The 25,964-nt window shown below is 39.7% G+C and overlaps 2 long non-coding RNA genes across 2 annotated transcripts in view; one reads left to right on the plus strand and one right to left on the minus strand.

Annotated features, from left to right (window-relative positions):
* Positions 1–766: 766 nt before the first annotated feature.
* The window catches only part of LOC143109760 (uncharacterized), a 96,695-nt gene continuing 71,497 nt past the window's right edge, over positions 767–25,964 (minus strand). Inside the window, exons 2-3 of the long non-coding RNA XR_012983968.1 lie at positions 10,352–10,382; positions 767–1,371 (exon numbers count right to left, since the gene is read on the minus strand). This is a non-coding gene — a long non-coding RNA (uncharacterized LOC143109760). The remainder of the gene's footprint in view (positions 1,372–10,351; positions 10,383–25,964) is intronic.
* On the plus strand, positions 14,663–16,298 carry LOC143109955 (uncharacterized). Its single transcript, XR_012984016.1, has 2 exons — positions 14,663–15,965; positions 16,211–16,298. It is a non-coding gene; the product is annotated as an uncharacterized LOC143109955 (long non-coding RNA).

Genomic DNA, 25,964 nt, shown 5'->3' on the forward strand with positions numbered 1-25,964 from the left:
AACTGTAAAATGAATAACCTAATAGCCTATAGGCCTACTCATTCTTAAACTAAATGTAATTCTTCTCGTGAAGGGCTTCATATTATTCGTGAAAAATACTCGTGAAATTCTTCATATTAATTTGGAAGACGATCAATCTAGATCTCCTTAAGAACATAAATTAGGCCTAAACTAGGCCTTAAATTATGACCTCAAATCACAAAACATCTTTCATTTACACAAAAATACTACCACCACATGCAATGCCATTCTTTCATATTTCTTAAATTGTTAGGTGAGTAGTCACTCATGAGGAGTTGTAGATAATTATACGGTCACTTTGCGATTAGTGAAGGGCATGGCACAGAGTTGAACAACTTTGGGGTGATCTGACTGACTAATAGCTATTCTTTCAAACATACGGGCATTTGTGGGCAGTAATAGGCTATGTTGTTGGAGGTGCAAACAAAAGCTGCATTGCCATTAAGATTAAGATAAAAGCTGGCTCAAGGGTTATAAAAGTATTTGTATAATGAAAAGACAGTTTTTATATTGAAGTTAACTGATGGCAAATCAACCAAGGGGATTGACATTGGCAATGGAATGCAATCTGGCTCCCTATGTTCAGGCACAATTTGACCCACTCAATCAGTAACCCTGCGGTAAGTTGTGGGGGAATTTCTCAAAGATTAATGAGCAGAGGGGCCAAAACCTTGACAGGGAAAGGCACAATCAGAGCAGTACATTACAGTAGCTTAAAAGGAGATCTCTTTTATAGGCACACAGATAAATCAGCTCCATGCTGGACATGCGTAAGTGAGTTCAGAAAAATACAACAGAAACAACAACAACGTTTTTAGCTTGTTTCTATCACAAGTGTACAATGCTGTTCACCGGCAGCCTACATGATGTCACTTCTTAATTTCTGTAAGGATAGAGAATATGCCATTTTCAGCAGCTCTCAAACTCATATCCTAATGACAGACACACATCAAATTAACAATCAGTGTCCAAATATACTGCGTTGGACATCAAATCAAACATATGAAATCTGTCACACTACATACAGTAGATGTAGGTCTATTGTCATACTTCATGGTTTCCTCGTGTTCCCCTTTGCATGTTCCATGCATTTGATTTCATCCTCAAAACAATACTTCATCTTTTATATGATCTCCATCTGCTTATAGTGCCATGAGTTTGTTCATGCCAGTCTGCATTACTATGACCAACAAGGGCAAAACATTGATGACTAGGTTCTTGTCAATTAAGCTCAATTAAAGGAACTATCATCAACAGCTGTAAAAATACAATTGTAACCTGTCATATTATTGATTGGTACATCCATGTCCCAGTTGAAATCCATGTAGAAGTCAAATAATTAATTATCTTCTGAAGGCATGTACCCAGCCTGTTAGAAAGCATAAAAGCAACACATCTTAATTAATACAAGTATAGTCAGGATGTCGGATTATACAGGTAAGAAAATGCACTATAAACATTTACTCCAGAACTTTTACTTGCCATTAGTGATATAAGAGGAGACACTTACGCAGAAGGAGGGTTAAAAGTCGGAGCAGCCAGCCCGGGGCACATTATGGAAGAGGAGGAAGTAGTGATTTAACAAAGTGAATGTGTGAATATTTCCAATACTCAGGTATAAAGAATTAATGTCATATTGTATTATATAGTATTATATTATATAGTATTATATTATATTATATTATATTATATTATATTATATTTCTGACTTTCTTGTCAAACAGTAGCCTATGGCATAAACCTGATGCCTTTCAGACATTAGAATGTCATTATAATGCTGCTATAGCCTACATCAGTGGTCTCCAACACGGTGCCCGCGGGCACCAGGTAGCCCGCGGGACGGCTATGAGGCGCCCCCAGCGCCAACAGCCAACAAAAATAGCCAACAGGTCACCTGCAGATCACGCTCTAAAAACACGCTCCATTGTGAAGTTTTCAATAGATATTTAAGTCTAGACCAGAACCATTTTAAGAATGTATGTAGCCATACATCTGTAACAATAAATTGATATTGGTGATACCTTATAAATTGTAGCTGCGTTAAAATTTAGCCTTTGGCTTCAAATCCGTTTCCCATTCAATCTTTAAACAACAACGGAAGCGGAGCGCACACGCTGCTCGCACGCATAGACAGTAAAGGGGGAAAAAACTTGCTTGTCTGGTGTAGCCAATGAAAGCATATCTTTGCAAAAGTTCTGTGGCCATTCCATGTTCGTCAAATACGGTTCTTGCATTACCCTTTTTTGTCAGATCATGGATCATTTCAGGTGTGCAATAACTTTAAAAGGAGTTTTCATATGTTAGGGTGGTGTGGGCGATTACTATTGAAATGTTAAAACCGAATTGTCCACTGAAATCAGAACTTAAACATCCCCTGAATTCATAATGGTGGGTTGGTATAAATTGGGTACAAATTGTAACCCAAATTATTAATTGCACAAAAAGAAAGTTTTTTTGTAAAAAAAAAAAAAAAAAAATAGATTAGATTCCCCATGCAAACTTTGAAATGAACAAACTGAACAAAAATGTTGGTAGTGTTGCATAGGTTATTGATATTAAATTTGAAAATACAGTTGCTTAATATATAAAGACGTATAGGCCTGCACAAATAATGATCATTTAAAAGTAAAAATCACATAGGCCTATTATTTAGGAGGACTACCCTCGCAAAAAAGGGGTGAGGGTATGTTTGTTTTAAATGAGTAGCCCTCCATATGATTTCGGGTCTTCAGGTAGCCCTCATTCCCAAAAAGGTTGGAGACCCCTGGCCTACATGCTGCAACACAGGTATGAAATGCTGTATATTATGTGTCAGTGACCTTGTTGTTTCTATGAACATGAATTGTTGTTTATAGGCAACATCAACTTAGTCGAGGCATAAAGAGTCCTGTATATCCTCATTAAGTACTTTTGAACTAGCTAGCTGATAGCCCAAGCTGGAGCTACCACCAGCTATACACTGCCAGACACTGCAATAAAATGGTTAGCAAACCGTCCATGCCCCCGTGAATATTTCACTGTTTCAAGGACGAAATCAAGAGTGTCCAAAGGAGTGAAAACCACTTTAAATCGGGTCACATTATTGACTGTTGTGTGTCCGAGGGTCAGCTTGTGGTTTTTGTAAGGGCCAGGGCCCAGTTTCCCGATAACGACGGAGACATGCTCTTAAGAGGATTTTCTACGATTCATATTACGATTGTTCGTTTGGTTTTTCCTACTGTTTCCCGAACATGCTCGTAGCGTGAACGCGCGTGCACTGCTCTTAAGATGCTCTTAAGGGGAGCTGTCCACGTTAATAGTTCTGAAATATCCTCTAATTTGACGGTGATATCAGGTGACTGCACGTCACAGCTATAGGCCTACCATTTAAACTTCGGATCTACACATTAATTCACATCAATACGCAAATAGAAACACTTTGACATCTGCATGTAAGCATCCCAAGTATAGGTTATATACCACACAGACATAAATAATTGTAATTATTATGACCGCCGCGCAGCGAAGCGGCGGTCATATAGGTTTAGTCAGATTTTTTTTTTTTTTTTTTCTTTTTCGCATGTCCAAATTTCTGTCAATGATTCCCGGGACACTGAAAGACCGGGGTAGACGAAACTTGGTGGGCATGTAACCCCATATGGATAGCATGGAACCATCGTTTTTCGTTTTGATCTGTAGCCCCCCCGCTGGACTGCACCCCCCGAAAGGAGGGTAGGGCAGACACAGTTTTCTGTGAATATCTCGAGAACCGTAGGGCCTAGGAGGTCCACCTTTTTTTGTATGTTGATCTCAAGGGGCCATGTCAACCCATCCCATTACCACTTATTTCATGTATAGCGCCACCTAGTTAAAAATTACAAAGCAAAAAATTAGGTGTTTTCATCACAATATCTCTGGCTGACATGGTCAAAACTGCACGAAATTGAAAGTGTAGGATCATTATGACACCCTCCGAATGCATGCCAAGTTTTGTGTACTTTCGTTCATGGGGGGCCTTACAATAAAACAATTTATGTGTACATTTAGTGACGTACACCAACAAGGATTCCCGGGACACTGAAAGACCGGGGTACACAAAACTTGGTGGGCATGTACCCCCACATGGATAGCATGGAACTGTCATTTTTCGTTTTGATCTGTAGCCCCCCCGCTGGACTGGACCCCCCGAAAGGAGGGTAGGCCAGACACAGTTCTCTGTGAATATCTTGAGAACTGTAGGGCCTAGGATGACCATTTTTTCCGTATATTTGCCTCCAGGGGTCATGTTAACCCAGTTCATGTGCACACATGTGCACAAACAGATACACACACACACACACATTCACAGTAATCATGACACATACTCACACAGTAGACATATGTACGCTTCCATGCACAGGCACATACGCAGGCATGCACACACACACACACACACACACACACACACACACACACACACACACACTCACACACACACACACACCCACACACATAACATAAACATAACACAAACAATCAAGAATTTCTCATAATTATGAACAGGCAAGATGGAGGTGAGGTTGTATAAAATGAATTTTACATGTGAAATCTATGAACTAATCATGTTTTGGTACTTGTTGTCTAGCAGATACCAGCGAGAATTGAGTGTGGATAATGCAATTTAGTGAGACAGTTAGAATCATATAGGCCTTTCAGCGTGATTTCTTTTTGTGGAAAAAATGTGCTGGACTGGGCGGCGGTCATATTTTGTACCGCTCTGCGGTACATCTAGTTTTAAGATTAGATTGTTGCACCATGCAATAATTTTTCGCGGTGTCACTTAAGAACACGTTTGAAGATAAGAAAGAAGTCGAGTAAGAAAGTGAGGAAATGTGTAGGCTTAGATTTTGATGCAGTACAGACTAAACCACATGTTGCTTTCTCTGCTTTTTACCTCATAGGCCTAATAAAATATAGCCTTCACTTAGCAAAGATAATGTCAAACTATTCTGGCAACATCTTGTTTCATAACTTGATTGCATTTTTGTCCGCTTTTCATCACATTATTATGACCATTAAATGTAGGCTATGCTATTTTGCACGCTAAAATCTGATTCATCACAGGTAAACACCATAAAGAATGGGAACGTAAATTGGATTATGTATTCTAAGTTGTAATTACTCTGTATGTCCTGTTGGTGACCTCAGTGAGAAGTACTGTTAAGACGCTCTTAGCCGGTAACGAGAACTCTGGAGCACTTGTAGATCTACAAGTGTTTTCACGTCGCTCTTAAGCTACGATGGTTTCGGGAAACAGTCAGCAAATCTTAAGACGTTCGTAAGAGAGACTTTACGACGCTCTTAGGCTTAAGATGCTTTCGGGGAACTGGGCCCTGCACAAGACCTACAAAGTTGTGGTGGGTTTTGCAGGGAGGTTGGTAATGCTAGTTAACATTAGCTAGGCTACTGTAGCCTTCATACTGTACGAGTCATATCATCAATAATTAACCTAGAAATACTTCTTCGCAAATTTAATGAACATTTTGTGTAATAATTCACACCAAGAGCAGACCATGCACAGGTCCATGCATCAGGATGGCAGTCAGATACGAAGCACTGCACCATGTTGCTAACGTTAACGTTAACCGCTTTCACGCACACACGATATAAAATACACAATGGTACATTCAATACCAAAACACTATTATTTACACAATTACTCCTGAAATAACTGCTATTAACTGCACATTCACTATATAAAAATCACTGTTTGGACGAAAAGGTTCCAGTGCTATCGTCGGTTGGAAGTTGTTCAAATGGCAAAATCGTGCCGGTTTCTGCCTTGCTATTATTCAGTGAAGCGCGGTGGTTTATGGGATGAGTAGTTTCTTCGCTCGGAAATGAAAATGTGTACACAGTATGTAATATGGACTTTCTCTTCGTTTTTTTCACTTGAAATGATATGTTGTATGCTTATGAGTTATGCCGTAGCTGATTAGCCTAAGACATGCTCTAAAACTCTTTAGATACGGATTTTTCCAAAACGTCAATGGGAGAAATTAATGGGATTTTTTTTATTTTTTTTTTATTTGGACTTATGCATGTAAAATTTGGTCAAAGTTAAAATCAGGTTCTTCACAGTTTTAATTCAAAGCTTTAGTTACTCAACACGGGCCACGCCTTTGTGGGTTGTTGCAGTAGGAGTAATTACATTTTTCTTTATGCAAGGTCCCAAATAGGCTTAGTTATTTGTCATTATTTATCTAGCCATGAATTCAAACTCAAAATGTATTCATCTTCGACTCAAAGACATTCATGGCTAATATGAATATATTCATGGCTATGAAACAGTTTGTGACACAATGCTATCCTTAACTTTCACCACCAGATGTCCTCATAGAGTTCTGAAGGTTTGAGTACTGAACCTTTTTTGGATACAATTGGATTGAAATATTCACTGGTTCAGAAAGCTTCAGTTCGCCATCACTATGCCACCTAAATACAAACTTGTTATAAAAGTAGCCTAGCCTTAGGCTATTTAACACAATCTCTGATACTTTGTGACCCCCTCTCTTACTTGGTGGTATTGCAAATGATGGTGGTAAACTATGTTGAGACTGCTAATATGGATATGAATGGGAATGAATGATTTTTTAAGCACCGGTCTTTATTTTCCATCACATGATTATTCTGTCTTCACGTGACATCACCATACATGTATACACTGGCGCCGGAGACAGCTGGGACAAAAGTGCATGATAACTTCAGTGGATATCTGGACAACACAGAGCTTAGGCATTTTTAACATTACGTCTAAAAGGTTGTTTCTTCACATTCTGTTGCTATTTTTTAGGTAATTTTTGGATGTTTTAAAAAAAAGTTATGGGACAAAATCTGATGTGCTATAATACTCAGGACCGGAGAGTGCCAGCCCATTTCAGGCCTGTGATATCCTTGCTACATTGTCATTGACTTATTAGTCTACTACATGAATGAAACCCGTGCATAAATACCAGATGGCCTCAGAGTAGGCCTGTATTGAAAGTTTTAAGCCCAAGTGTAAAGGACAAAGAAAGTAAGACATGAATCAAGGAAGGCTTTTCTGGTTCCACTTGTTGCTTTATATAATTTCTACATTGCTTATAATTCATGTGAATACTGTGAGCATACATGTGCATACAAATCATCCATTATATAGTTCTACAGTAGCTCTACCACCAGTGCGCTCAGGCCAATCCAAATGTGGTGGATTTCTATGACTTAAAGGATGCATGTATGTTTTTATAAACTTTGATATTACTGCAATTATTATGAGACTTCAAGGCCTGTACACATCTTAAACAGACCAGACCAGGTGTCAAAGAGTGGGGTGAATGAGTGCACAGTGACACTGGGCCTAGACGGTAAAGAGCGAGAGGATGAGGTAATGGTAACTGGAAAAAAACAGAATCAGACAGTTTTGCATATAATTTTTATGCATGATATGACAAGGGGTCCCACCAATATCCGTAACCTTGGTGGATGCTGATAGGCCAACAGGTATCTTTCGAGGGGGCGAGAAGGCCCAACTTCAAGGTTAAGGAGTATAAAAGATAGGCCGCAGCCATTTTGATTGTAGATCTCATCGGGGGCCGCCATCTGATGACATCTCACCTCACCCTATTGCTTGACACCTGTTCTGAACATTGTTTAGACTGGATTATCACTGCAATACGGTGAATAAAGATTCAGCAGTCTTCAGAGATCTCCTGTCTATTCTGTCTCCTTCAGACGCCTTGTCCCAGAGTGCTAATTAGTAACAATCAAGTGATAAATTGCTAGTGGATTCGAAAGTGGACTAGTTTTTCCACAACACAAACTTTTCTCATCTGTTGTTCCTCGTTGGTGGAACACACTGCCTGTTCCTACAAGGGCAGGGACATCCTTCTCCATTTTCAAAAAACTCCTAAAGACCCAGCTCTTTAGAGAACATCTCCTCTCATAGCACCACTTACAACAAGTCTTGCCGATCCTAGCACTTACCAGCCGTCTTGAACTGACACGTAACTGTTAAAAACAGCACTCACTGATGCACTTATTCTTACTGTACTCTAATTGTTTGTTGAGAATTGCTTTAAAACTTAAACTGTTAACCATGTTGTTAGTCGCTTTGGCTAAAAATGTGTCAGCCAAATGTAATGTAATATAATGTAATACCGTTATATGTATCATTGATACATGTTACAGCTCTTACGGGTTTCTCTGAAACTTTGAGTGTTAACTATTTGGGTGTTAATACTCCACAAATGGGAGTAACGAGCCCTGTGGTCGGGCATTTTGGCCCTGAAAGCAAATATATAGTGCACACACAGTTTGGGACTACTTCAAGAATCTCCAGTGCTGCTGTTCACTGGGTGTTTGACTAGTACCACTATCACTGAGTTGAAGACTTTCACCAGGTTTGAGGTCTCTGGGACTGAAGAAAGCTGTAAAGATGTCCTAAAGTCAGTTACTGTATGCCCTGAGGACAGAGTACAGATATCAGTAGAGCAGGTGGCCAGAGTGTTTCAACAATGCACGGAGGTCCACTGGTCCTGATGGCATCACAGCCTATGATAGCTAAGCTTGTATTTGAAAACGCCTGGTTGTTGAGGTTAGCACACTATAACATTACAGCTTGTTATCTTTTAGTCGTGTTACATTAGGACAGCGTTTCTCAAACTGTGGGTCGCGACCCACTACTGGGTCGCGGAGACATGCCAGGTGGGGCGCGAACTGACGTGAAAAACAGGAGTTTTTTTTTTATTTGTAGCCTAGGCCCAGGTAGCACCCGATGCGCAATGGACGCACTGTGTTATTCATAGGGAAGCGCTCGTGTCAAGGCAGCTTAGTATGGAAAGCCGTTCAAGACAAAACGTCTGTCAAAATAACGCCTCCACGTGTAGATTTTTTACTTCTTCAGGAGTAAAAAATAGACGTCTGAGCGTCAGACGTAAAATTTTTACGTGTGCCACGCGCAAAAACTTTGCGTCTGACGTCAGAAGTAAAAAAAATGACGTCTGGGTAATTTGCTGCAATGCCAGAGCCTTTGTGCCAGAGTAGACACAGCATTGGCTGCTGGAAACAGGAAATGCAGCCGCTATAGTTGCAGCAGAAGAAACAAGATGCCAGAGCAATGTGCAGCATATTCCTGCTCAAATCGGCGGACCATCGCAAACAGGGCTCGGAGGATTACTTTTCACATGTAAGATTTAACATTACTGTACTATTGGTTGTATTTTGTGAATGCAATATTACCAGAGAGTTGAAAAGGAGCAAGGATCTTTGTTATTGTATGCAAATCGTAGCCAGCTAGCTAGGCTACTTGCTAGGTGTTCAGGTGTTCACCCGGCTATGAACTGAGACTTGATGAGTCATATGAGACAAATAGCTACCCATTATCACAAGCTTTAAATCAATGCTGCTGTGGCAGCTGAAGCAGAGAAACAGGAAATAATAGCAGTAGATAACTAAAATAAAAATGTAGGAGGAAGAAGAGAAAGTTGCTTATGCAGCTGTGGAGAGCCAACTAGTACAGAAGCACACTGAGACATCATGATGTAGGCTACAAACATGATAAAGGTAGAATTCCCTGGCATAGGGGGAATTCTATCAGGATATTAGCACACATACAGGCACTGAATTTCACCCAGAATAGCAAAATATGCTACACACCACAGCATAGTCACAAACTATTATTTATTACTATTATTATTTTTAACTATTCTTGCACTGTTGCACTGTTGGACTTACTCATTTGCACTATCACCATGACCACTATCACCATTGCACTATCACCATGACACTCACTCACACAGAGCACCTTACCTTACCTTACTATGCACAGAGAATCACAGGCTCAGTCCCTGCATGCCTCAGTCATTGCAAGCGCCTCTTGATTGATTAATCACCACTATGTGGATACTGTTTTTAGAATTGATTTAGATGAAGTGTTAGTTAGTATAATTTGTATTTTAGTATATTTAGTATATTCTTTATCTTCTACTGTCCTTATTGCTTAGTTGTGTTTTTATATGATATACTTTTAATTACTTTTTCTGCTGTTAGTGAATGTGTGTGTGTTGTCTGTATGCTATACTGAGACCTTGAATTTCCCCTGGGGATCAATAAAGTATCTATCTATCTATCTATCTATCTATCTATCTAACTAAAAGTAATATATCTGCATACAACTGCAATTTGTGCTGTTATAAACAAGACAATGAGTCAATGAGTAATCATTAATTAATTGAGATTACAATATTGAGCAAGGTAATCGTGATTAAGTTTTTTGCCATAATCAAGTAGCCCTACAACTTTAACATGCTTACTCTGTGGGATATTAATCACTTACCTGCTACATTGTTTTCCTCTTTACCAACAACCTGTTTAAAACATAACATAGACAAAATATTTTGAGAAGCACTTTATGTAGCATGGTTATTGTTCTTTTCCTGAATGTTCACTTGAGTTCTGCTGTGTTACATTTAAGTCATGACATACAGGTCTCCGAACTGCCATAACAGCTGTTGTCATAGCATTATAAGCTGATGTAGCACAAAGGTTTTAAGTTATCATTTGCAGACCATGTTCACAAAAGTAAAAGTTATATGTACAGTATCATAGAAAACTGACTGTCATACTGTATGTCAAGATATAGAATGTTATGATATGGCTACGCCAGCCTTACAATGGAAGCATCCAGTGAAGTGTTACTGACAAAAGCACATGAAACTCTGACATTAAATATGAACCATTTTGGGCAGTGTTAATATAGCTGATATAGATGTGTACATATTGAAGAAAACTGACAGTGCCGTATGTGAATTTTTTAGATTCCAATAGGTGAGAGCTGATTTTATTAGTTATTTCTGTTAAGTAAATTCTTAAGTGGTATTAGGGACTTGCCTTGTGTTGTGTCTTCACTGCCAATCTGTGCTTTGTTCTTTAAATTAGAGACCAACTATCAACAAATCCATTCCATGTAAGTCAATCATTCATATCTAGCATTACATGTACAATGTACAAAGTAACATTTAAACGAGATCTTTGATAAGACATCATGAGTGTACAGACTAGGCACTTCCTGATGGTAACATTTTGTTTTAAAATGGTCCTTCATGAAAATTTCCATCATACTGTACATTCTTCAAACCAAATGCTCAGGCTTTACATGACTGTAAAATGCCATATTTTGTTCTCTCTGAGAGTACCAACAAGGAAAGAGCCAGTGTGACATCAGACACTGTCTTTTTATAGTGTACAGGGTACAGAGTTGTAGTGCACAAGGCACATTTTAATAAGTGATTCACTGACAGATTAACTAGTGCCACTCACTGATATTATCATGCAGACTTTTGTTTTGTTTTTTCTCCTTCAATGGGATTGTCAGAATTACCAAGCAAATCAGCGTGAACCTGCAATAGGAAATGTGATACCACCTACAAGCTTAAAAAGCTATATAATAAAGATATATAAAAATAACTGCATACAGTATTTGTTTGTTCTTGAAACCTACATTTACTTTAACAATTAAGCATCTTGTTATTACATATCTTACAAGTCACTTTTACGATCAACTCTTTATGATTTTTTGCTTTAAAAACAAAACTCCTCCAACCTTCTGTTGACTTCTGTTTCTCCAGAATCTTAGCACAGTTTTCCTTATTGGGCCCCTGGTCTTCCTGGTACCGGTAGTCAACGAGCAGCGCATTCTCTCCTTTCACATCTCTGCCACTCAGGCACTTTGTCATTTGGGTCTGTTGTGAACCAGCACGTGTGTAGCGGTCATAAAGGGATTGTCAGTTTTTTTTCTCCCCGACATCAACTTCCTGAATTTTTGGTCAACAATTCCTGGGACACCAAAGCACCGGGGCACATGAAACTTGGTGGGCATGAAGCCCCACTAGACTTTTACGGAAAGATTTTGTTTGGTCACACACACACACAAACACACACACAGGCACACGCACACTCACACGCACACACACACACAGACATGCACATACAAGCATACACAAAAGTTGCATGGGGGATGGAGAGAAATTGACAAGGGCGATTTATTTTTGCAGAGAGGATCTAAAGGACGGCGGTCATATGTGGTACATCTAGTTTAATTAGGAGTGCAAGCAGAGCAGCTGCGGGAACCCTATTATTTTTGTGCTTATTTGTGTTCTTATTTTTCTCTGCTAAAATTAGTTGTGCAGAAAACGTTAGGCCGAGGAATGTGAAACTTCACAATATGTTCCCAGAGACCTCTCACTACTCAGATCCCCAAATCTGAGGTACTGTGCTATAATAATCGATTTTACATATTGAGTCACATCTCAAGTACAGTGAAGTCTAGACTCAAATTTCTTGCATAGTTGTAATCTTTGCATTAATCTGCATCTTTGAGTCAGTCTTCTGCTCTAAAAATGTAAATTATTCTCACAACACCCTAACCCTAGGGGGCGCCATATAATTGGCGTTGACATACACACGGAAGTGGAATTTCAATGCTGATAAATGCTTATTTATGAGTACATGATAATAAACTTGAACTTGATCCTGTATGTAGTAAGCATTGACTGACCTTGATGTTTATGGAGTCAAAACAACGCCATAAAGATTGTGTGCCCGTGAAAAGATATTTACATGATCTCCCAGGTTGCCAGATTGTGTATGAAATACACCCTACACATATACGATCACTTGGTTTCAATTTCAACCGTTTTGTCATAGGCTAAAACCTGGCTACCCAAACACCAAATAAGGAAGCGGGTGCTGACTGCGCAGCCTGAGTCTCATCGTAAGCAAGCGGGCTAGTTGAAATGGGCTACTCCAGAACTAGCTGTTGTGAAATTGTTGGGAATTTAATTGATTAACACATCACATAAACTCTTATTGAGTGTTGTTGATACACTGAACTTGTGCCCTTGGAACCAAATCAGACAGCAAGCAGCTTTGGAGTTTTGGAAGTAGGCTGCAGGCAGGCAGCTGGTGGATACATAACTGGCATGCATAAGGTAATGGTAAGGTAAAAGCAACGACCGAAATGCAGTGTTGAAACACGTGTATGAAACGTATTAAATATGCTAACACAGATCCAGTATAAACACTTACACCCCCCACCCCCCCCGAAAAAAAAAATCTCCCGTTTTTGGAAAGCTAAATGTTGACAGGTATGGTGTAGAAGTGTAGTTTTGAAAACGAACGTTAAGGGTTGTTTTAGGACATGTTTGAGCATGCCTGTTGGCAGCCACTCTGAGTAGTCAAAGGCGATTCAAAACGAGTCAGAAAAGACAAGACAGGACCAATCGTCAAAATTTCGGTGTCCACCATTCTAGTTCATCCAAAACAAACCAGAAAAGGGACTCAAAGTGCTAAATACCAGGATTTTCCTTTAAGTTATTCATTAGGCTAAACATATAGCCTTATATCAAAGATTTAGGCTTATGCCATTTCGATAAGCTACAGACAATGAGTGGTAGACAGAGCGTGATGTCACTTATAGGCTGCCAAAGATGGTTGAGTCACATCATTGCAAATTTCATACAATAATGCATCATTCAACAAAATGGTTTGTCTTCTCTATCAGGAAGTTATTCATAAACTTAACAATAAAGATATAGCCTTAACTCAAAACAACTTTTAGGCTTATGTCATTTTGATCTGCAAAAATGTCACATGCAGCCATGCCTAAATTCTGCTTACTGCACATTAATTATAGGCATATATATTTAGTTTTCATTATTGAATGCTTAGCTGGAATGCTGTTCCCTATCATCCTTATTTAAAGCAGGCATACCTGCGGGCACGGGCTACGGGTTTTCTACAGGAATGGCATGTTTGAACGGGCACTGCACTAGTTTCAACCAATTACAGAAAACACTGTACTGTTATGTGACATGTACTGTTAAGGGTGTGAGGGTGTGTTAAGGGTGTGAGTTAAAATGTCTACATTTCACAAAAGGTTCACAGTTAATAATTAACAAGGCAAAAGCATTTTATGTTGAGACATGTTGATACATTCATGTAATGTAATTAACTAACTATACACTATTTATTATGTTTTCTTTTTTTAGTTCAAACATTTCAGAGCAGCAGACATTGCAAATACCAAAGAAGGAATATACAGGAAAAACATTCAACAGTGATGCTACATCATACTCATGTATGTCAAGAACTCAGAACTGTGTTTTTCTTCATTATATGTTATTTTTTATAAAGATATTGATATATACTGTATTATCCATTTTCAATGTGTAAAGAAACTGTCAAGCAACTTTCAACAGAGTGAAAAGGCATTAAACTGATGCAGAATCTGAAGCACTGGTGTATCCATCTGCAAAAAACAAAACAAAAATGGAGTGAAGTGAAAAATTCCAGGATATTTAAAACTGTGGATATTACTACTACTACTGCTGCTGCTGCTGCTGCTACATGTACTACTACTACTACTACTACTACTACTACTACTATTATTGGGGGCCTAGCAGCGAAGGCACCCATTGAGTTACTAGCTTTTCCTATTATTATTCCTCTGCCATTGGAGTCTATGGCAGCCAGGGGTAAAAGTAGTTTTTATTTCTTGGTGGTACTACGAAAATTTCACTTAGCCTAATTATTTATTATTTATTTATTTGTTTATTTACTGTATTATAGTCTAAGCATTCACTAGGAATTCTTATCACTCTAGTATCACTCTTTAACCCACCTGTATCTGTTTTTGATCATGAATAAATTGCAAACACTTAATTTCAACATTTATTTATTTATTTAGCCTAGTTACTCTGCTCGCTCCCACTTCCAATCGTTTTTTTTATATAGGCTACTGTATATCATGAAACACGTTTCTTTGAGTCGTGCCTTTTTATTTGGGAGACGGCAACATACTTCTGTCCGCTAAAACACTTTCATTATTGCTGGGCAAGATCTGGTTAAGCCGTACACGCGCTGTCTGTCTCTTGTTTCTCCAGCAAAACACTGCACACATAAAACCAGAATAGGCTATTGAAACATCAACATATTTTTCTTTAGCCTGTATGGTTTTTTTATTTGGGAGACTTTCCAAGAAACGTCCGTCTGCTAAAACACTTTGGATACCAGTGCACGTTGGCGCAATTACTGTAGGCTACTGTACGCGCGCTATAGCTTGCTCGTTGTCTGTCCAGCTGCACGGGAGGTTTAGACACAATTCAGATACAGTTCAGAACGATGTATATGAAATATATTTTGGGGGAAATGTGTTGCTTCTGGTAATTTGACGTTAGCAGTTGTGTTCCCAGATAGCAATTTCCTTTGGGCCGGATCCGCATAAAAGCCTTTAGATCCGCCTGTAGCGGACATACGGTATCTGACTGTGGGCCAGGTCTGCTCCTGATACAGGTTTCAGCTCTGCTAGCAATGCTGTTTTATCACCGGTTTACAGATTTGTCCCAGGTCCAATTTCTGCAACTCAACTGGAAGTCAGGAGATGCTTTTAAAATACAAAACACTGATTTGGCCCAAACCTGTGATACGGATATGAACCGAAGGACCATTTTTTCACAGCAGACCCAGGTGGTAATGATATTAATTAAGGTGCTGATTCTGCTAAATTGACTGTCCTTTCCCTACTTCATTGTCAACTGGCTGCTAAAGAAAAAAAAAGGTATTTTGGAATGGCACAAATTTAGAAACCATGGGGGTGCACTATGTTCCCATGGCCACTTCATTTCTACAGTAAAGCTGGAAAAGAAGATATAGTTGGCTCAATATTGATCATATGTTCGTTTCATTATTTTTATTATTACCTAACAGTGGTAAAAGTAGTCAATTGTTGTTTGTGTCAGATCTAACAGTGCTATGAGACAACCATATATTCTTTCCACGCATGCAGAAGTCCAAGCAGTAACGTTAATCAAGGATCTTTGGTTTGCTCACTATCAATCTTTTGACATGATTTGCCAGCCTGGGGTTGGACTAGGACAGCCCAACTTTTCAAGGTAGGTTATCTGCTTTTTATCTCTATTTTATTCAGAGACAACAACAAGCAACCGAGCGATTGATAACTTTAAGGTTATACTTTCCAGCAATATGGGCTAGCCTACTACCTAGCCATCACAATAACTATTTTGGAAAAAACATTGATAACGCTAACAGGATCACTGATGATAAAAAACTAGTGTAATTGTGACTACCTATTTTCAAAAAGGAATAAATGGCTAATGTTTATTTTGTGTTGTTTCAGATTGACCATGGAGATGACTGAGGAAGACAGCCTGAATATCGATGGGAACAGTGGAATTAACACGACTTAAACTTTGTCTGGGATTGCACTTCTACAGCCAGGTTGTTGAATAAAAAAATAATTAGACACTTATGTGTAAAGTTTTTTTTACCCCCCTCTTGTTTGTAGCCTAGCTTATGTTTATCAGTTGAGCTGTTGGGAAAACGTTAAACGTTAACGTCAGGATAATTAGGCCTAATTACCAATCACATTTCACATGTCAAATAAAGCCAGCTGATGTCTGATAAACGGGTCCGTACCACACACAATAAGCGGACCCGTATTGCATATGATAAGCAGATCTGGGACACGTCAGTAACACAGACTACCATACGGAACTGGGCCAGTCTTAGCCCTTATTGGTACCAGATCCGTCAAACGGATCCAGACCAATTTTGGACCGATGTGCGTTTGGACGCCGGATCAGGTCCATTATGCAGATCCGTGCCGGACGTTGAGGTAGGTGTGGCCCAGTTCCGTCCCAGTGTATGTTTGCTATCTGGGTTGTCATACTGAAAGTGCTATATTTTTCAGAGACAGTATAGTTTTCTTTCCGGTACGGCGTACCCTCTCCAAATATGTTAGTGGTACTCCGTACCGGCCAGTACCGGCTTACTTTCACCCCTGATGGCAGCCCATAGAACGCCTGGCTAAAAACTGCTGAAATTTGGCAGAATGTTTCGGAACACGCCACTGACCACTCACGCTAATTTACGGATCTCTAAACCCAGCCGTCTAGCGCCACCAACGGGTCAAAATTTGGCCGAAAATTGAACCGCTGGGTCTAAAGTTCTGAAATTTGGCACACTGATTCAGCACTGTCCCATGATTACTCTCACCAATTTACAGAACTCTATGCCCAACACTCTAGCGCCACCAATGGGTCAAACCTGGATTGCATTCACGCATGTGACCATTGAGCGGTGCGTCCGATTTTCACATATCAAGCAACGTTGGAATCCCTGGACTGACATAAGTTCAAGGACCCCTATTACGTCACTTTCCACCATATTGGACCTCCGCCATATTGCATTTAGTCCAAACTCTACGAAAAGTTTCAGCAGTCACAAATTTAATCCGATTTTCACGGAACTTGGCGGAGATGATCTTCTGCCCAAGCCGCACAAACGATACTTGTCAGATTTTTCAATTTCATTTTTGTTTGCCCATGACAGCCAATCAAATATGGCGACGAAGCCACCAAACAGGAAGTGGACTAACATCTCCGTGACGCTTTGAGTTAACATAACAAAACTCGATACCATTAGTCAGGACACTGTCCAAAATCACTCACAGCAATTTTTATGCATATACATTAAACACTCTAGCGCCACCACCAGTTCAATGCTGGACATGCGTTCATGCGCGTGGTCCTTGACTCTTTTGTCTGATTTTCACAATTGAGGTAGCGTCTGAATCCTTGGACCATCCCGAGTTCATCAACCCTTATCCCGTCACTTTCCGCCATATTGGATTTAGTCCAAACTCTACGAAAAGTTTCAGCGGCTACAAATGTCATCCGATTTTCACAGAACTTGGCGGAGATGATCTTCAGACCGAGCTGCACAAAAGATACTTACTACTATACTAATTTTTTAATTTCAAGTTTATTTGCCCGTGACAGCCAATCACACATGGCGACAATGCCGCTTAACAGGAAGTGGGCTAACATCTCGGCTACACTTTCACGTATGAAGTCCAAACTTGGTACAGGGACTTGGTATCTGATTGAGAGGACGCACTAGGAAATTGGCATCATTTAGTAGTGATGGGCAAATGAAGCTTTGGTGAACCACTGAACCACAGGAGTGTGAACCTAGCGACACTAGCTGAAAAGAAAAAAGATGGCCGCCACACATACATTTTTCAACATAAAAGTCCTTTTTTGGTTACATATATTGGTTTGGGTAAGGACTTTTATGTTGAAAAATCTACATGTGGCAGCCATACTGTATTTTTTCATTAGTGTTGCTAGCTTCACACTGCTGTGGTTTAGTGGTTCACCAAAGCTTCATCTGCCCATCACTATCATTTAGCCTCTATAGGGGGCGCTGCAATACAGGAAGTGAGCTTGTATCTCAGCAACGCTTTGATGTACAACGTCCAAACTTGGTATAAGGACCTGTTACCTGATTATGATGACGCACTAGGAAATTGGCATCATTTGGCCTCTATAGGGGGCACTGCAATACAGGAAGTGAACTCGTATCTCAGCAACGCTTTGATGTATGAAGTCCGAACTTAATACAGGGACAAATTAGCTGATTGTGAGGACATGCAAGGAAAGTGGTCTCATTTGGCCTCTAGGGGTGCTGTAATAAAGAAAGTGAGCTCACATCTCAGCAACTCTTTGATGTATGAAGTCCAGGGACATGGTAGCTGATTGTGAGAACGCACAAGGACATTGGTGTAATTTGGCCTCTAGGGGCACTGTAACAAAGTAAATGAGCTTATTTCTCAGCCGTTCTTTATCCAATTGCAATCAAACTTGCTGTGAGTGCTTGCTCATGCCATGGCAACGTCATTCCTGCTATAGCGCACTGCTAGGCCCCCACATTGCTGCTTGCAGCTATATTTATTATTATTATCATTACTAGTCAATCAATCAATCAATAACAAAGTGTTCTCTTACGTCCCCTTGCAATCCTTTGAAAGATGTTCAAACCAGTAGAATGAGGAGATGACACTCCTCCACTTGTGCTCTACAAGATACAAAAAGAGTGTAAAATAAATAAGCATGCATTATTTTACATTCAAAAGACACATCACAAAACAATTCAATAAAGGAGCCTTAAGGGCACAAAGTAGTGTTGAAAACATTAAATATGCCACTGTGACCAGAAGACGTGTTTACCCAAATGTATATAAAACAGGCTGTTTAGCCTAGCCAAATGGAATATATTATCTATACAATATAAGTTGATCATAACTTTTTATTGAAGTTGATAGCTGTCTGTCTAGCAGTAGCAATAAACAATATTACATCACTACAACCACATCCCTACATTCAGATATATGCTAAAATTAAATTTTACACTCCTATCACTGATTATTTATTCTTGCCCACTTTTCGTTTGTTGTATGTTAAATGTATACTTACTCCTGTTTGTCCAGACATAGAGGTCAAGCTTCGTGGTCTTATGGCTATAGTCTCCCGGACCTTGGCATAAAAGAAGACAACTATTTAGCACATTTTTGATCTTACAAGTATAGCTTCCTATAGAAAAAACTGAAGATATTTACTAGATGCGTGCTTAGATTATTAATACTAATCATCTGTATATCAAAGATACCATATACAGGTGTAATAAAAATCGAATTAATTTGTTTCTGAACACACACACACACACACATATAGTTGTAGATTTGACTTCAGGGGAAATGCAGACCTTTTTATCCGAGAGGATCCCGAACACCAAAATGAAGAAACCCTTTTGGAACAGAAACATGAATACAATGAGATTATACAATGTACAGAACAATGTTAAAAATGCTATTTTCTTTCTTTTGTGTAATCAATTAATACAATTTATGTTAATGCCTGCCTTAATATTTACCTGTAAAGAATTTAGCAATGCAAAGACAACATGGAGTCCAAAGCTATCTGGGTTGATCATGATGCCAATGCCAAATCCCCAGGTAATACCAAACAGTGGAGTTAATACGGCCACACATTTTGCAATGACCTTTAGGTTGTGTTTTTCATCACTTTGTGCAGTGTCTCCCACGCCTCTTCTCAGTGTCTTGAACAGGACCACCATCATGACACACAAGTTGATGGCCACAATGACCAAGACAGGGATCACAAAGGCCAGCAGGGCCTTAGTCTTTTCCCAGTTGAGCCAGCACGTGCCATATGACGTGATGTAGCCCTTCTGTCCAGCTGTCGATGCCACAGTTACCACTGCCGTAATGAGAGGGCCACCGTAGCCGATAAAGAAGCCAATTAGCATCATGGCCAACTTGGAGATGTGCGAGAAAACCCACACAATGCGGTACAGGAGATGTAGAGCGGACATTAGCATCCAAAAGAACATGGCCAGGTAAAAGAAGTGGGCAAAAAAAGTGGCTGCTGTGCAGGGCCCCAAGGCTGCACCATTTTCATTTGATACGGCTGCTCCTACGATGAACCAGATGTCAGCAATCAAGAGGGAGACAGCAATGTTAACAATGCAGAGGTGCCGCATGAACGCGGTGTCATTCCTAGTCATGGCACGCCAAACTATCATCTCAATTACTAGGGAGATTACCAAGCTAGCGATTGATATTCCAACTCCAACATATGTGATGATATCCAGGGCCGTTTTGGCTTCAGGTGGGATATATGGTGACATGAGAACGGAGAAGGAAGTTGTGTGATTACACTCACATGTGATTGTAGAATTTGCATCGAACTTCGGCTCACACCCAAATGTATCCCATCCACCCGTATTATTGAAAAGTTCAAAGTTCCAGAACACACACAGTGGGTTTGCCAAGTCACTGTCGTTTTTCTTGAATGTCAGAGTAATGTTTTCAACTTTTCGACTTGTATTGACCAAAATAATATTGGCATTTATTGAATTTATAGAATCTGTGGAATTTATAGCATTTTCTTCTGAATTTCTTTTTGACATTATATTATGAAGGGTAAAAAATTCAATGACCGTAACTGAGGTGTTCATCGCAGATCTATCTGTTACAGTGATTGTAATTTGAGATGAATTTGTTGTGAGTTCGTAATTGGTTGTAGTCACCACAGCTTTGTTCACAGAAAAGCTTGGTTTCAAAAACTGAAATGTGTCTTCTTCTGCGAGTGCACCTGACATCGTTTCCACAGCAAGCAACAAGTTGGAGCTGACATTGCTACGAGTTTCATCATCAGAATCACTATTTAAGTTATCCCAAACATCATTTGTACTCGGGGAGACAATCACATCCACAGTGTCAAGGAAATCCTGCGAAAATAGTGAATGAACACTTATCTATATCAATTTAACAGGAAGCACTCTCAATACATCATATGTGTGGGTGATTATTAGTAATGAAAAAAGAGTTTCAGAATTCAAAACACCATACCTCTATAACCTGCTGGTCCACTTTGATTTGACTGGAGGCTGTAGCAACATTTTCAAGTATGGTCACAATAGATACAATATTTGCTGGTGAAGTAACAATGACATCATCATTCTCCTGTGTGGCGTTACTGAGCTCCAAAACAAATTCCGAAACATCCCCTCCATTTAGGTTCTATAGGAGAAACACATTCATATAATTGAAAACAGGAATGTAATCAACTAGAACACTAAGGGCTATATATTACACTCGGCGCAACCTAGCGCCAAGCCCGACGCAAGGCTTATTCCTATCTTACACCCACTTCAGTGATGAATTTTTCGCCATGCGCTCCACTTCCATTGGACATTGCGCCCATGGGTGTGCCAATTAAAAAATAAGTGTGGTCAGGCGCATGATCCAAAAATCGCTATCTTACACCCATTAAAAATCATTACACCACTGACTAAGAAAAACAATGAGACAAGCACTTAGCAACAAGGGCTACGAATCCCAGGCAACAAATTGTCTGCTGGCTAAATATCCTTAGGATTTTTATTCAGTCATTCAAACATTTACTAACCATGTGTAAATGGACACCGAACTTCTTAACCAATAGAGTTCTGCACTAAGAATGGATAAAAAATGGCAGATATTTTGTCTCAAATGCTTGTTTTATTCCGCATTGACTTCTTCAATAAATAGACCGTACTGTCACACACTGTGCATAGTGTTAATCTAAAACCTTGGGCTTCATTATGTGTGACATGTATTATTTGTAATAAGAGAGAGAACATTAGTAACTGGAAAACTGAAACAAGGGTTTACCATATTCAAAATACACATTATCAGACACAAAAATTAGCAAATAATTAATCAATAACCTCATTAATTTATATGTAGTAGAACAATGAAATAATAAGCTATCTCTTGTCAAAATAGGCTATGTGTGTTGTCAATAACATGAGGATCTAGATAATTAAACAGAGCATTACCTGTGATTGTTCTTCAAAGATTTGGATTTGTTCTAAAACACAGTTGTCTTGCTTGAGGACCCATTTATCCTCACACGTGTACCGTTTATCACCAACTTTTCCTTCACCACAGCCACCTATTGCCTCCTCTCCTTTGACTCCTTCTCCTAACCCCTTGTCCTCATCCTTTGGACAAGTTTCAACTGCACCAACTGACAAAGATCATAGTTCTAATCAGGACACATGTACAGTATGTGTGTATGTTATGTTATGTTATGCTGAGTATGGCACTGTGTATAACAAAGTAATAAACAAAATAAAATATGTCTCTAAACCAGTGATCCCCAAACTTTTTCTTCAGAGGGCCAGCTCTGTATGCCTGGCTCTAAGAGTAAATAGCTTAGTGCTGTCAACAACAGCAGTCTACCCAGTGATGGACTGGTAATCAGCTTACAGGCTTACAGTCTACAGTCACAAACTTTTACATCAGTCTGCATTGTTTTGTAGCGAAATGTCTCATTCAGATGTTCAAAAACGTGCATGGTTTGAAATAAAACAAATTTACATGCATTTTTTATTTGATTATTTGTTTGCCAAACTTAAAATGAAGCAATGCCTTCTGGGAATTTCAAGAGAGAATCGAGTAGACCGCGACCGACTATCACGACTATTATTCCCAGTCATTGTCATGGAAAATATAATGTTCAGATATGCGTCACATTATTATAATGGCATTGTATAACAACCCTCATACTAATAGGTATATTTAAAATTTTTCAAATGTATTTATTTGTTGCTTTTATTTTTCCCTCCAACTTGCTGAGGCCCCCCTGGCACCCTCTCGCGGCCCCCCAGGGGGCCCCGGCCCCCACTTTAAAAACCACTAGTTTATGGCATGGGAGTTTACGTTCACCATCACTGTCTATCACCGGTATCAAAAGTGTGTGTTTTCTTCTATCTGTAAGTCGCACAAACAACAACGGCATCTTGGGAAAACAGTCACGTGACAGTTCAGCTCGCGTTGCTCCAGTCCAACGTCGTGCAACGTGAGCTGAATTGTTACTGTTTTCCCAAGATGGCGCCAGCCTGTATACGTGAACGGTACGGTTTCTAAACTATCTTTTTAATAAAGTGTCTTGTACACTTGCTATGTGGTGCTATTTTGAGCCTTGTTAGTGGTATAGAAATAGCGATTTCTTTTTACTTTGCGTGTGCCCTTAAGACTAGCGCTAAATGCTTATTAGCGGTTTGTGGTAAAACTGGTCATGTTCAATTAGCATGAAAACATATCCCAGAGAACAGACAAACTCGGTACACATGTGTTATTAACCCCTAGGTTCATTTTGCGCCGGAATTGTCCTTTAACCATCGGATCTCACTGTGGTAAAGAACATCTCTGTGAACGCACTCAAGCTCCGAAAGAAATTCTTGGAGCTGCCGGTGGTTCGGTCCTTTCGCCTGTATGAAGTTAAAAGGACACCAAGAAATGATGCTTTCTCTCTATGAAGCTCCCCCTAGCGTATGTATGTGTCGTTACGTGTGCGAGCCCTCGCTCGGTCTGAAGCTCTTTTCCTTTTCTTTGCATCTTCCGTCAAGGGTTTTCGCTGCTTCTTCGCCGGCTATGCCATTATACACACGTTTGCAACAATCGCTAGCATTTCACTAGCCTGCCTCTGTGCTGGTAGCCTGGAAAATCCAGACCCTGATAATCTAGAAAGATTAAGGGTCTGGCAAAGAGCAATGTAATGGCCCAACTCGAGGGGCGGCAACAAGCATGCATTTAAAAATCTCACTGCATGCAATTGGATAACACTAGACCATGTTTACTCGGACTTCGACGCAATCGGATAACACTACGACCAATGTGTACTGTCTTCATCAGTTTAGCTGGTTCCCCGGAATGCAAAGGGAAAAAGTAACGTGCATCATTGCTCTTTGCCAGAGTGTCTCGCAGAGACAATTCCATTGTGCTCTCGCAAGAACTCTGGATTTCCAGGGTACTGTGCTGGGGATGCAGGATATAAACTGATCCTGCTACATGTCTGAGACTTTGTGAGACTGAAGGTTGGCGGGTACGATACACCGAACTTGCAAGCAGGATATTCTTCCTACAGGCAGTAGGGGCGGGCGAGAGACATATACCGACTTCAGTGTTTCCCCTAGATTTTTTTCCAGCAGCGGTGCTGTTGATCGTAGGAAGCCCCCCCCCCCCCCCCCAAGAAAAGAGAAAAATTTGAAAAAATTACTCCTTAAATGATGACATAACTATTATGACAAGCATAATTATGACATAACCATCAACACAAGCATTTACAAAGCATGATTATTGCAGTACTTCAACAGGATTATTCATGTTTTTCTTTCACCTTTTTCTATTTAGAATATACAGTGCTGTGAATAAGTTAAGACATTTATATATAATAACATTTATTTATTTACGATACATGATACATTAAAAAAAAATTGATGTCCTATTTTCTTTTTTAATTAAGGCATTAAGACAAAAGGCAAAATATGTTTTTTGTTCCTCCCTTTAGTCAATTTCAGCATGGGTGTCTTAACTTTTGCACAGCACTGTATAAACTATATAAACTTCTCTTTCATGTCATTACACTGTATTGGTGCTGTGCAAGTCGAATTGAGTGCCTGTCACTTGAATGCCGTGACGACCCGTGACGCTTGCTTGATTCTCAAGGTTTTAAGCTAACTTAGTAGCGTTGTTGTGCATGGTGCCTAAGAATATGTGGATGAAATGAATTATGTTTCCCATGTCATTTGGTAAAATAAATGGTCAAAAACTCGAAGAAAATCTATCTTGGATTATAGCAGATAAGTGTCTTGTATCATATCTATAATTTACAAACTATCTCAGATGTAAATGGTTGCGTATCCTATTACTCAAATTCAATTAAACCCACCAATAGGCTTGCTAGACCTTAGTTTCACAGCCTAGGTATGTTAGCAACACAGGGCTTGAAAGCATTGCCTGTATCACAAACAAAAACGAAACAATGCATGGAATTTATCTGGGAATAGGCTACTGAAGGTAGGGGCGAGCTATCTCGCTGGCGTGTTTAATTTGGTTCCTTGGTTAACATACTGTAGCCTACGTTTTTTTTGCACAAAATTGCGTCTGCTAATAAACAAACATAAACATAAACAAGCGTGATCTCCTGTGGAATCCCCGACTGCGCCTTCAACGTTAGCCTACTAAACGAACGGCAGCTGTTCCTGAAGTTCACTTGCGTCTATTTTTTTTTTTTAATTAGGCAACTTTTTTTGCAGTGGCGCTTGAATTCCAGGAGCGGCGCTGCACCGCTGATGAATACATTGTAGGGGAAACACTGGACTTACGAAGATGATTAATTAACACAAAACATGATGATTAATTAACACAACTTTCAAAACAGAGTCCCACTTGATCACTTTACAGCACAGCGCTTGCTGGTGTATAAGGCAATGGATCTGCAATGGCCTTGCATATTTTCGCTGATCCATCTCTCTGTTGATGTGGCCAATCAGTCCCCTTGTGGATCCAACCATGCGCAGTGCACCATCCATAGTTACGCTCACTAGCATTGACCAGTCAAGTCCCAAGTCGCCAATGGTCTGACGAACCCAGTCAAAAAAGTCTCTGCCAGTTGTAGTGCCTTTGAGGCTTTGCAGCGATCAACAGCTGTGCGGTGTCTTTAATGTCTTTACTCTCA

This window comes from Alosa pseudoharengus, unplaced genomic scaffold, assembly GCF_046254945.1.
Source record: "Alosa pseudoharengus isolate Yale_2024_CS ecotype anadromous, Long Island Sound unplaced genomic scaffold, YU_APseudo_1.1 YU_APseudo_1.1_scf_7, whole genome shotgun sequence".
NCBI lineage: Eukaryota > Metazoa > Chordata > Actinopteri > Clupeiformes > Clupeidae > Alosa > Alosa pseudoharengus.